This window comes from Poromitra crassiceps (genome assembly GCF_964638095.1).
Source record: "Poromitra crassiceps genome assembly, chromosome: 29".
NCBI classification, from domain to species: Eukaryota; Metazoa; Chordata; class Actinopteri; order Beryciformes; family Melamphaidae; genus Poromitra; species Poromitra crassiceps.
The window spans coordinates 4,867,829-4,881,600 of record NC_139641.1 but is presented as its reverse complement, the minus strand read 5'-3'; the positions used below and the strand labels follow the sequence as shown (position 1 = coordinate 4,881,600).

General features: G+C 41.6%; 1 protein-coding gene across 1 annotated transcript in view; it reads right to left on the bottom strand.

Annotated features, from left to right (window-relative positions):
• col6a4a (collagen, type VI, alpha 4a) overlaps positions 1-2,394 on the bottom strand; it is a 136,249-nt gene extending 133,855 nt beyond the window's left edge. The window contains exon 1 of the mRNA XM_083662796.1: positions 2,379-2,394. The gene's annotated coding sequence lies outside the window, so the exon portion shown is untranslated. The remainder of the gene's footprint in view (positions 1-2,378) is intronic.
• Between the last annotated feature and the right edge of the window lie 11,378 nt (positions 2,395-13,772).

Genomic DNA, 13,772 nt, shown 5'->3' with positions numbered 1-13,772 from the left:
TTTCCATAAACCTTGCTTAAAATGCTTATAAAAATAGTTTTACTTGCTCAAACCAAGCGATTCGACTATACTTAGAATCAGGGGAGACAATGCAACATTTCACTCACAAAATATATATATATATATATATATATATATATTTTTTTACATTTTTTTCCCCGAATTTCGACTTTCAATAATAAAAGTCGACCTTGATAATAACAACGATTATTCGAAAATTCGAAATTCGATGCCCATCCCTACTAATTATCGACTTCATGAAGTCACAGAACAACAAGCATCGCCCCCATCTTCATCAATGCAGACAGGGTGGAGAGAGCGTCCAGCTTCAGGTTCCTGGGCGTTCACATCTTGGAGAACCTCACTTGGTCCATCAACACCAATGCACTTGTCAAGAATGAGGATGCTGAGAAAAACTGCCCAAACAGCTGCTAGTGTCCTTCTATCAATGCACAATAAAAAAGCAATGTGCAAAGGCACACTGACAGTCTTTGCACATTGTTTTCTTTGCACATTACACATTACTGTTTGCTAGTGAAGGACATTGCACACTTGTACTTTGAACACTGAACTGCAACTCTACCGCCATCTACCTCTACCATTGAGCACTGCCACATTGAGCCACAACTCTGACGTACTGTTTGTTGCCAATCCTGCTACTATTGTATTGTTGTATTTTTATTCATCATTTTAATGTCTTTTTTATGCATCAAGTAAGGGAGTTGCAGCCTAATTTTGTTATACCTGGCTGGCACAATGACAATAAAGAGATTACATTCTATTAAAGGTTTATAGGAATTATGCCTATTAAAAGAGATCAAATATTAAATGTTAAATATTAAAAATATGATATGAGGTAAAATACGAGAAAGTCACTATACTCACTGCAGAGAACAAGAGGCATAGCTACAGTATTTTAAGCCCCTATAAAAAATATCTATACGAGGCTGGTAAGGGTTGAATAGGAAACAGATGGCCAGAAGAAGAAGAATAGTGTGGAGTTTAAACTCTAACAATGCAGCCTATTTTATGAGCTTATGTTTTGCATAAAACCTTATTGTGCAAAAGTAACCAACTCCAGCAGGCAGAAACTAGCCTACAAGATTCCCCCTGACATGTTGAAGTAGTATTGGGTAGAGTTGAGTAGAAAGTCTCCCAGAGTGGAAATTACTAAAGAGTCAGAACCTCAGAACTATTTGTGTAAATGTAAAAACAAGTTACTTTCCACCTCTGACACTAACCAACCTGTGTATGTAGCTGCGAAGCCTTTAGAAACTTTGGTTTGTAAAATATGCAAAAAATACCAGAGAGGGTAAGTAACTACCGGTAAGTACAAATACATTGTTACTGTACTTAAGTAGGATTTAGCCTACCAAAACGATGTAGCCTAAAACTTGTATTTGATCGATCGTCCTCTCGTCTCGCACTCTCCAGCTTTTGCGCATCTTTTTTGACCATATCACACAAATGATGAATCAAATACATTTTAAAACATGTTTGGAGGGGATCGTTAAAGTCATGTGAGTTTCAGTTAGCAATTTGCACAGAAACAGCCAGCAGAAATACAGACTTTTTTTTTTTTACCTTTATATAGGCTATAGGCTACATTTCAGAGCGTGCAGCCTATACTTTCTTATTGTTAGCGACTTGGGTAAGCTAAACAAGTTGAATTAGTGGAGTACTACTTTTTAGCTACTACACTTTTCCCATCTCTAAATTTTAGAGATGGTATTTTTAGTTTGAAAAAAATACCCAGCAACCCCCCCCCCCCCCAAATAAACACATGCTTTTTGTTGCTTTCCTTTCTTTTTTAATTTTGCACAAAAAAATAACAAATAGCCTATAGTGAATGATAATTGAATTAATATAAGAAGCCGGTGAATCAACTCTACTGAATCTTTGTCATTTGCACAGCATATTAAGTGATAAACACAAACATTTCAAATAGGCCCCTATTGTAATGGCTTTAGAAATCGATAGTAGGCTGCATAACCTACCCTATACTGTAGCTACACATAGATGAGAAGGAGCAAGAAGAAACACGTGAAGTACCCGCCCCCTTTTCTTTATCGTTATTTTCGGTAGGATCTATTGATAATGCAACCACCATCAATAGGCTATCTAAGCAAACACAAATGCATTAGGCCTACTTGAGACTTCCCCATTAAAGGAATAAATGTATGAAACTCAATTGACATCAGGATATTGCTTTCTGTGATAGCTATGAGATGAATTCACAGCTCATAAAGGTTTGATCAGTCAGACAGGTAAACTGTCTTCCACACAAAGCTGCAGCTATACCTGCAGTCTGTCTCGTTCTGTTAGTTTCAGTGAAATGTGAGATCTGTGCATGCAGATGAAGAGAAAAGAATACTTACAGCTCTGCTGCTCCTCGTGCGTCCGCTGCTGCAAAAGTCTGACTGCAAAGAGTCCTGCTGTGGCCATGTAGGGTAGGGAGGTACAGCTATCCTGCAGGAGTGAGGGGCTCCTCCTACTCAGGGAGGGAAAGAGGGGGGGGGGGGTGCTCCTCCCCTGTTACCCCTCCCAATTATGCAAATTGTCCAACATATGCAAGTTAGCATTCAACAGTTTCTAAATGCTGGGGGACCCATACTGTACATTTCTAACATAAACATTGGGGCTACCTATTACATTTCCGGGTTCACAATAGGGCTCTCTATAGGCTGGCAAATAGACATAGAATAACAGACAATCAAAAACAAGAACAACTCGATTTAAGAAAAACAAACAATGAAGTCTTGCAGATATGAAAAGAAGTAATTGATCTAAATGAGTCAGGCAAATTATTCCAGTCTGATGGTGCTTTGAATTTCAAAGCTCGTCTCCTCCCAATTTGTTTAGGAGATTTTAGGGACAATAAAAAATGGTTGTTGAGTATGCCTAAGTGAATAAGATGATCTAAATGCAACTAAAAGCTGTTTTAGGTATGAAGGATAGTTAAAGTGAATGCATTTGGAAACAAAGAGTAACCAATGAAAATGTCTCCTAGAGTGAAGTGGTTGCCAGTTAAGTGAATCATACATGAAGCAAAGATGCAGAGAGAGAAATGCAGCAAGAGAGGTGGGGGGGGGGGGCACAGAAGGAAAAGAGGGCGAACGAGGTTAAAGGTCGCCTGGTATCCAGCCCCATATGAATCGCAGTTGTCATCACTCTTCATTCATTGGGGCTGGTTACCAGGCTAGGTTGAAGGGGGAAGACAGGGATGGACAGACGGACTTGCTGGATGCGGTGCTGCTTACCCAGAGTCTTGTCGATGCGGCTGAGGTACTTGTCTATGTTCAGAGACGTCCAGTTGAGGGAGGTCAAGCCGGGCAGTAGAGCCTCGTCCACCTGTCAAGTCAGTAGTGATGTACGTATTGATGCACGGGGCAGCTGTTGATTTGATCTCTTGTCATGTACGTGTATTATCACACATCAGATGTTTCATCAGATAATCTCAGATACTGTGATTTCCTTCCCACAATGTCATTGAATTCACCATGAACTATTTACCTGAATAGTTTATGATGTTATATATAGTTTCATTGTAATCCTTGACCATCAAAACATAGTGGTAGACATCACCTTTTCTGTGTTATCATGAGAGGAGATATGCATAATTTGGTTATGGCGGAAAGTAAAATGGCTGCCATGACCACTACAAGGCTGCAAAGGCTCCCTTTCTGAAAACGTTCAGAGCCCCAAACTGTACGGGATCATGTCTATGTTCCCCGGGTTCTATGTTCCCCGGGTTCTATATTCCCCGTTTTTCACTAACCTCTCCCAGCCCCCACGCCAAACCTAACCTCCCCCCATGCCTAAACCTAACCTCCCCCAGACCCTAACCCAAAACCTAACCTCTCCCAGCCCCCACGCCAAACCTAACCTCCCCCCATGCCATGCCTAAACCTAACCTCCCCCAGACCCTAACCCAAAACCTAACCTCTCCCACCCCCACGCCTAAACCTAAGGTCGGCATTGCGGGTGGTCGGCATAGCGGGTGGACACCATTTGGGAAAAACGGGGAACATAGGACCCGGGGAACATAGGACCCGGGGAACATAGGGATGACCCCAACTGTACAAGTACACACACACACACGCACACGCACACGCACACGCACACACACACCAAGTTTCATGCTTTTATGAAAAAGTGAACATCATTTTCACATCACCTGGACGACCAGTGAATGACATTTCTGTTTTTGAGATATAGTGCGGATTTTCGCCCACAGCAAGTGTAATTTTTAAGGTAGGAAGTTCATCTTGTGCTGAAATTGAAGCTTATGAACTTAGGCAGTTTTCAAAATACAAATGCGGAAGTGATATTCACCATAAAGTGCTGGAAAATAATGATTTTTGAGCTAACTCTGTCTCTGCACTTATAAATCAAAAACTACAAAAATAAATACATAATGCTTATACATACATATACTTAATGCAAATACAATTTGCTTTCCGAGCAGTTCTGTGCACTCCGCAAGAAACGCTATCTAAAAACAACAAGAAGAAAACAGATGAATGGGACAGCCATCCCCTACGCTACCGTTGACGCTACCGTTGCATAGCAACAACAGACCGGAAGTAACCAGAGTAGGCTAACATGTGCACAGGTAATCAAGAACTTGTGAATGAAAAACAAATTGCACCAAACAGCAGCATATGTCAGCAGATACAGTGGCAGCATCTTGTTAGAACAAAAACAAACTGTAGGATTAATACTTACAAAATGAAAAGTCTCAGTCTCCTCTCCTCTCAGCTGTGTCCACATCATCAGCATAACGTTAGCTTAGCTACAAGCTAGTAGCAACCTAGCTGTTGCGCGAACAGGTCGTTGTCCGTTGTCTGAAGCCGTTCTTTGTTTCTTTCTGAAACCGAAGCTATCCGGGCTTTTACACCCCGTTGGCAGCTTAAACATTTTCTTCGGTGGCATGGTAACGCTATACTAAAGATTAATAATATCGTGTTGGCTCAGGCGGCTGTTTACATCACGTGATGGTTGCATGTCTTCTTCTTCTGCTGTTGTGGCTTCTTCTCCCTGCAACTCGGTTGTAGTAGTAGAACACAAGCTCATGGGCGGCGCATGGTGGCTTGGAGGTGAAATGCAGCCTATTTCACACAATTCAAACGGTTATTTTGGGAAAACTGAAAACATGTTTCTTATTTAGCCTATTTATCTAGTTAACATAAATAATACTAATTCTTACATCGAAAAATGTGTTATTTGGAAAAAAATAAAAAAGTTATATTTGTGGGGGTCCCACAGGTGTTCTGGACTATGGGGTCCCAGACTCTATCTATGGGGTCCAAGACCCCATAGTTCCCCCATAACTCGAACCAGTCGTTTTTTTATACACATACAAGTAGCCTACAATCCTCAGTAATTGCAATAAAATACATAGAAACATAGATAAGAGCAATTACATAGTAGAATAAATATACATAGTAGAAAAATATATAAATGTTGAAAATAGTATGTGGGGAAACAAGTGTTACAAAGTCAGTTTAAAGCTAAAAGCTTGTACAAAAATTAAGACTGTATAAAGGAGAATAATGACAATTATAAAAATGGTTTAATGTCAAACTCCTCATTCAGACCTTGAGGGGACATCATGGTGTTTATGGAAGAAAATCCAATAGGTTTCTCGCTGGAGGAGCAACTTGTCATGATCACCTCCTCTAGGTTTTTTTTTCATTTGCTCCACACCTATATAGTGAAAGGAGTTGAGATTGTGGCCAGCCTGTTTAAAATGAGCAGCAACAGGGTTCCGCTCATCACCGGTTCTAATGTTGTATATAACGTACGTGGTGCAGCATGTAATAGCACCACGTAGTTATATTCCGGCCACTGTGGGGGTGAAAAATGTACACACATGCACTGCCATGGACGCCCGACCAAGCCGGAGGTAACACGGGGGCTCGAACCTGCAACCTGCAACATGTTGGTAGGCAGGGAATCTACCGCAGATACCCGGACGCCTACGAGGACATTTCATATCACACACTTTTTTACTTTCGCTCCAGTTGATCTTTCCATCAGTGCTCAGTTCCATCTCAATCCTCAAACAGCTGGTGTGTTAACGTCAGGAAGAGAACCAGCAGAGGTTTGGAGTGGACAATCAAGACTTCTCCATCCCTAATGGGAAATTTGGCTTGCAGCAAAGCACCGGGCTCTCTATATAATCACCATCAACAGAAATCAAATACATACACACATAAATAAAACAGTAGGATTAAGAGGGAGAGAGGACCAGAGGACAAGTGAGGACTTGAGTCTGTTCCAGCCTGCTTCACTCAGCTCTGTGTTTGGCTCATAAACCCTCTCTGTAAAACAATGAGCTGTCTACTCACAAAGAAAGAATCATTCTTTGTTTTACTATCTTTGTTTGACCGTTACATTACATTACATTACGTCATTTGGCAGACGCCTTGATCCAAAGCGACTTACAATAACACATTTTTGTCAGCAATAGAGCAATCAACTATATGGAGCACAGTCTATGACAACTACAACTTCTGAAGGAACAGTGGTACAAGTTTAGTTTAGGTTAGTAGTTTTTTTTTGTTTTTGTTTTTTTAGAAAGAGAGAGAAATAAGTTAGATCAAGAAGGGCCCAGATGGAGCCTGAAAAGGTGTGTCTTTTTCTTTAGTCTTTCCGGAACATCCCGGAAAATAATTTAAACCATCTTGAAGTCAGTGTAAACAATCCTAAATTCTAAATGTTGTCCTTTTCCTTTGTTATTGTCATCTATAGTGTTTATTTGCATAAAAACACAATTTGATTAGGAAACGATTGTATCTTTATTTAAATATGTGCTTTGATAAACAAAAATGTAACTCAACTTGTAACTTGTGTTACTTGACAAAGTAACTGGTATAATATTACTGAAATCCTAGTTGTAATAAGTTATATTACTGAGTTACTGCTAAAAGTAATATATTACATGTAATATGTTACTTTTGTAATGAGTTACCCCCAACAATGTGAATGTAATTTAGCCAGCTTATCATTAGCAGCAGTGAGGATCAGCAGAGTCCAGGCATGAGCAGCTGAGTGTGATGTTCACGTTAGCAACCAGGCAGGACAACTGAGTGGAGCAGAGAGAGGATATGTTAGGAATGAGAAAGACACACCAATATTATCATTATGATTATTATTATGATTATTATGGATTCAAGCCCCGAAGGGGCTGGAATCCCTATTGTAATCGTGATGTTTCTTCTTCTTCTTCTTCTTCTTCTTCTAAGCTGAAGAACCCCTAAAGGTTCCTCCAGGAACTTATAAAGGTTCCTCCAGGAACTTATACAGGTTCCTCCAGGAACTTATAAAGGTTCCTCCAGGAACTTATAAAAGTTCCTCCAGGAACTTTTAAAGGTTCCTCCAGGAACTTTTAAAGGTTCCTCCAGGAACTTATAAGGGTTCCTCCAGGAACTTTTAAAGGTTCCTCCAGGAACTTATAAAGGTTCCTCCAGGAACTTATAAAGGTTCCTCCGGGAACTTATAAAGGTTCCTCCGGGAACTTATAAAGGTTCCACCAGGAACTTATAAAGGTTCCTCCAGGAACTTATAAAGGTTCCTCCAGGAACTTATAGTTTTAACAGTCTTCTTCTTCTTCTAAGCGGTGCAGCCGCCTCTATGCGTGACTTTGCTTGTATGCACCTGGAGGTCAGTAGTTGACCTGGGCCAATCCATCTAGTTTAAAAAAGTCACCTGTAGGTCAATTTATGATGGAAGTAATGTGAGTTGGGCAGTTGTGTGTGTGTGTGTGTGTGTGTGTGTGTGTGTGTGTGTGTGTGTGTGTGTGTGTGTGTGTGTGTGTGTGTGTGTGTGTGTGTGTGTGTGCGTGCGTGCGTGTGTGTGTGTGTGTGTGTGTGTGTGTGGAGTAGGGCGGGGTGGGGGAATGTGTGTGTGTGTGTGTGTGTGTGTGTGTGTGTGTGTGTGTGTGTGTGTGGACTGGAGTAGGGCGGGGTGGGGGAATGTGTGTGTGTTGGGGGGGAGGGGGGGTGATGCATTACATGGGGTGTGATCAGTTCCATCTGCTGGTGACCTTTGACCTCCTGATTGGTAGCCTGTAATCAGGGGTGGATCCGGGCTTATTAGGTGGCAAGATCCAGAGGTCCCAGTGAGGCCAGCAGCACGAGCAGATCTTGTCTGAACAGAGATGGAAAGTTTCTCAATGATGTCGAGAATGTTGTCACCATGTCTGCACCCACCGCCTGTGGGCGTCAGATAAGAGGGGGGGTGACACAGCGAGTAAAAACCTGACCGCCCTGGAACTCTGCTGTCTGTCAGATGATCCAAACATCTCATGATGTGAAAGGTGGACTGGATACCCACTGTATACATGTATGTATAGAGAGAAGATACCCACTCCATACATGTATGTATAGAGAGAAGATACCCACTCCATACATGTATGTATAGAGAGAAGATCAAGAAGGGCCCAGATGGAGCCTGAAAAGGTGTGTCTTTTTCTTTAGTCTTTCCGGAACATCCCGGAAAATAATTTAAACCATCTTGAAGTCAGTGTAAACAATCCTAAATTCTAAATGTTGTCCTTTTCCTTTGTTATTGTCATCTATAGTGTTTATTTGCATAAAAACACAATTTGATTAGGAAACGATTGTATCTTTATTTAAATATGTGCTTTGATAAACAAAAATGTAACTCAACTTGTAACTTGTGTTACTTGACAAAGTAACTGGTATAATATTACTGAAATCCTAGTTGTAATAAGTTATATTACTGAGTTACTGCTAAAAGTAATATATTACATGTAATATGTTACTTTTGTAATGAGTTACCCCCAACAATGTGAATGTAATTTAGCCAGCTTATCATTAGCAGCAGTGAGGATCAGCAGAGTCCAGGCATGAGCAGCTGAGTGTGATGTTCACGTTAGCAACCAGGCAGGACAACTGAGTGGAGCAGAGAGAGGATATGTTAGGAATGAGAAAGACACACCAATATTATCATTATGATTATTATTATGATTATTATGGATTCAAGCCCCGAAGGGGCTGGAATCCCTATTGTAATCGTGATGTTTCTTCTTCTTCTTCTTCTTCTTCTTCTAAGCTGAAGAACCCCTAAAGGTTCCTCCAGGAACTTATAAAGGTTCCTCCAGGAACTTATACAGGTTCCTCCAGGAACTTATAAAGGTTCCTCCAGGAACTTATAAAAGTTCCTCCAGGAACTTTTAAAGGTTCCTCCAGGAACTTTTAAAGGTTCCTCCAGGAACTTATAAGGGTTCCTCCAGGAACTTTTAAAGGTTCCTCCAGGAACTTATAAAGGTTCCTCCAGGAACTTATAAGGGTTCCTCCAGGAACTTATAAAGGTTCCTCCAGGAACTTATACAGGTTCCTCCAGGAACTTATACAGGTTCCTCCAGGAACTTATAAAGGTTCCTCCAGGAACTTATACAGGTTCCTCCAGGAACTTATAAAGGTTCCTCCAGGAACTTATAAAGGTTCCTCCGGGAACTTATAAAGGTTCCTCCGGGAACTTATAAAGGTTCCACCAGGAACTTATAAAGGTTCCTCCAGGAACTTATAAAGGTTCCTCCAGGAACTTATAGTTTTAACAGTCTTCTTCTTCTTCTTCTTCTAAGCGGTGCAGCCGCCTCTATGCGTGACTTTGCTTGTATGCACCTGGAGGTCAGTAGTTGACCTGGGCCAATCCATCTAGTGTAAAAAAGTCACCTGTAGGTCAATTTATGACGGAAGTAATGTGAGTTGGGCAGTTGTGTGTGTGTGTGTGTGTGTGTGTGTCGTGTGTGTGTGTGTGTGTGTGTGTGTGTGTGTGTGTCGTGTGTGTGTGTGTGTGTGTGTGTGTGTGTGTGTGTGTGTGTGTGTGTCGTGTGTGTGTGTGTGTGTGTGTGTGTGTGTGTGTGTGTGTGTGTGTGTGTGTCGTGTGTGTGTGTGTGTGTGTGTGTGGACTGGAGTAGGGCGGGGTGGGGGAATGTGTGTGTGTTGGGGGGGAGGGGGGGTGATGCATTACATGGGGTGTGATCAGTTCCATCTGCTGGTGACCTTTGACCTCCTGATTGGTAGCCTGTAATCAGGGGTGGATCCGGGCTTATTAGGTGGCAAGATCCAGAGGTCCCAGACAGTGAGGCCAGCAGCACGAGCAGATCTTGTCAGAACAGAGATGGAAAGTTCCTCAATGATGTCGAGAATGTTGTCACCATGTCTGCACCCACCGCCTGTGGGCGTCAGATAAGAGGGGGGGTGACACCGCGAGTAAAAACCTGACCGCCCTGGAACTCTGCTGTCTGTCAGATGATCCAAACATCTCATGATGTGAAAGGTGGACTGGATACACACTCCATATATGTATGTATAGAGAGAAGATACACACTCCATACATGTATGTATAGAGAGAAGATACCCACTCCATACATGTATGTATAGAGAGAAGATACCCACTCCATACATGTATGTATAGAGAGAAGATACCCACTCCATACATGTATGTATAGAGAGAAGATACCCACTCCATACATGTATGTATAGAGAGAAGATACCCACTCCATACATGTATGTATAGAGAGAAGATACCCACTCCATACATGTATGTATAGAGAGAAGATACCCACTCCATACAAGGTTACTTGCTAATTATTATGGCCTATTACAAAAACCAACAAAAAAACTGTCAATTAACATGTCAGAGTCCTCATCTCTAACTAGTCCGAATGCATTCTGCTCCGATCCAAGTCCGAGTCATCAGTGCTCAAGTCCAAGTCAAGTCACAAGTCCTGAAAATGAGGGAGAGTCCCCTAGCATGAGAATTTCACACGTGCATACTTACTTACATAGTAAGTACATACATACTAGTACATACATACTTGTATGGAGTGACAATGAATATCTTGAATCTTGAATTATCAGATGGCATATGAACAAGCGACACCTCACTAGAGTAACATAGTCTCATGAAACGTTCATGACATCTACAAAAAGTATTTTTTGTACATGATCCTATGAACATGAGCGATCAGTGTGCCTGCGTAAGCCCCTGCACTATGTATGTCAAAATGTTGAATGATGGTTCTTACGTTTACAGTTACGGTTATGGTTAGGGTGGTTACGGTTTGGTCACTGTTGAATAAGAAACATGATCCTTAAAAATGTAAATATTGCTAATGGTTGAAACTTTGAACACGCTGGGAATTGGTTGCGTATATGCTCGTCCGCCACCTCGAGCACTATGCTCTTGAAATAACCAAAATACCTCACCCCCACTCACTGAGCCTCCACTTAACTTAAACTGTTTTGAGCCCCCTGGGGAGGCCCCACCTCCCACTTTGAAAACAAACCCTCTGAGCTGGACCTTTTGATCGTTAGTGTTCAGTCTATAGATTAGAGATTATAGAGTAGGACAGGGCAGACTAGGCCAGTGGTTTTCAAAGTGGGGGCCGTGCGCCCTAGGGGGCCATCAGGGGGCACTAGGGGGGCCTCAGCAAATGACTGGAAATGTAACGCTGCATTAAGCGAGTCTCTAACATCATCAGAGACCCCCACCACCCGTCCTGCAGCCTGTTCACCCTCCTGCCATCCGGGAAAAGATACAGGAGTATAAAAGCTCGAATAAGCAGGATGACAAACAGTTTCTTCCCCCTGAAGGTGCGAACCATGAACTCGCTTCAATTTAATTCAATTCAATTCAATTCAAAAAACTTTATTAGTCCCGCAAGGGGCAATTTAAGGCATGAATACTGCAAACAAGCTGTACTTTGTACACATCCAAAAACAATACAAAAAACAAGACAATAAATACAATACATGACACTGATAAAGCAAGATCCCTGATTACAATGTATCCAACACCACAAAGGAATATAGGCGTCAGATCAATACAAATTAAATTCAGTCAATCCAAGTGCATATTAGACTTGTTCAAGGGTTCAAATCAAAAGGTCAAGGTGCAGACTTAGTCTATATAAACTGACCATTTCTTGTACTGTGGCTGTTCACCAGTCGAATGGCCTCTGGAACAAAACCAAACTTCCTTCTGTTTGTTTTGCAGGCAGGCTGTCTAAAGCGCTTTCCTGATGGCATTAAGTCAAAACAGACATGAAGGACATGTGTGGACTCATTGATTATTTTGCGCGCTTTCTTGTGCACTATTAAACTGTACTAGGGATCTTTGTGTTTTGCCTATAATTTTAGAGGTAAGGTTGACAACACCTTGCAGTCTGTTCTTGTCTTTTTGACAGAGAGATGAGAACCAGCAGATAAATGAAAATGTTAAAATACTTTCAATAAAGGAAGAATAAAACGTGGCCAGAATTCTCTGGTCGACTCCAAAGGAGTTTAGTTTACGAAGACAGTACAGACGCTGATGAGCCTTTTTTACAACAATATCTGTATTGTCACTGAGTCTCAGTTTGTCATCAAACACAGTTCCCAGATATTTATAGTTGTGGACAATTTCCACATCAGCTCCGTGGATGGTTGTTGGAGCGATGTCTATGTGTTTTGGTGAGATTACCATTTCTTTGGTTTTGGACACATTTAGATCTAAAAGAGAGCGATCACACCAGTCTACAAAGTCTTGTATTATGGGTCCATGTGATTGGTCTGACTGACTGAGAAGAGATAAGATAACACTGTCGTCAGCAAATTTTATAATATGGTGATTTTTATATTTGCTAAGACAGTCGTTTGTATATAAATACAAATACGGCCACTGCCCCGTATTGCCCACTAACTTGCCACCGGAACTCTCCGGGAGCTCCATGGGTCACGTGACGTTCAGCGTGCCGCCACTCTCTCTCTAGATTGATCTGGGTAAAACCATCCTGATCATGTGACCTCACATTCTGTTTTGTTCTGTGTATCAGTCTGGCTCAGGCCCGCTTTTACAGGGGTGCAAAAGCACGCATTGCACCCTTATTTTAATTGTCTGCATGCTCAGTTGAAAAGAGTGGTTAAGAAAAAAAGGGAAAAAAATGCTGCAGATGCACACTTACTGTTTAAACTTGAATTATAATTGTTGTTTTTCTTTGTTCTTTGATGTGAATTTATGGCTTTTTGGCACCTACATGTAACCTTTTAAGGTTGAGATAATTGTATTATCATTATATGGTCCAAATATTTCAGTAAAGCACTTGAAACACTTGAAATATTCTTGTTTGGCTGGTATCATTCTACTTGAAATGATGGTAAAATGCATTATTTTGAGTAAAATAACTTTTTTTTTTGTCGGTTGGCCCGTGCATGTGCACTCCTTCCTAGCTAGGATGCATCCCTAGTCATCTTGTTCTGGAACCGGCCCTGGTCTGGCTCCAGCCTGCCCCCAGTGACTTCCTGAAATGACAAAGTGGCAAGCAGGGAAAACAGTATGGCAGCTCCCGAAGTATAACGATCGCTAACGTTAACGTTAGAGTAAACACAGCCACGATGCAGTTATTGCAGAAATAGGCTCAATCACAACAATTAAACAAGAACAAGAGTATGCACCGGTGGAGTTTTTCGGCGGAAAATATGCTTTTGCCGAGTGGATTTGGATTGGATTTGGCGATGCTGATTGGCTGAGGGAGTTGTCTGTCTAGGCAAATACTCCCACCCACTGAAATCACTGTGGACGGGCTGGAGGCCAGATTGATCCTCAGAACCAAACAGAATGAGGTCACATGATCAGTATGGTTTTACCAGGAGAGTCGGTCAGTCAGTCGGTCAACAAAAATGTCCCCACCCTTTGCCTATAGGAATTGCAATATGGCAAGTGTGTGTGTGTGTTAGGGTTGTCAAAAGTATCAATAG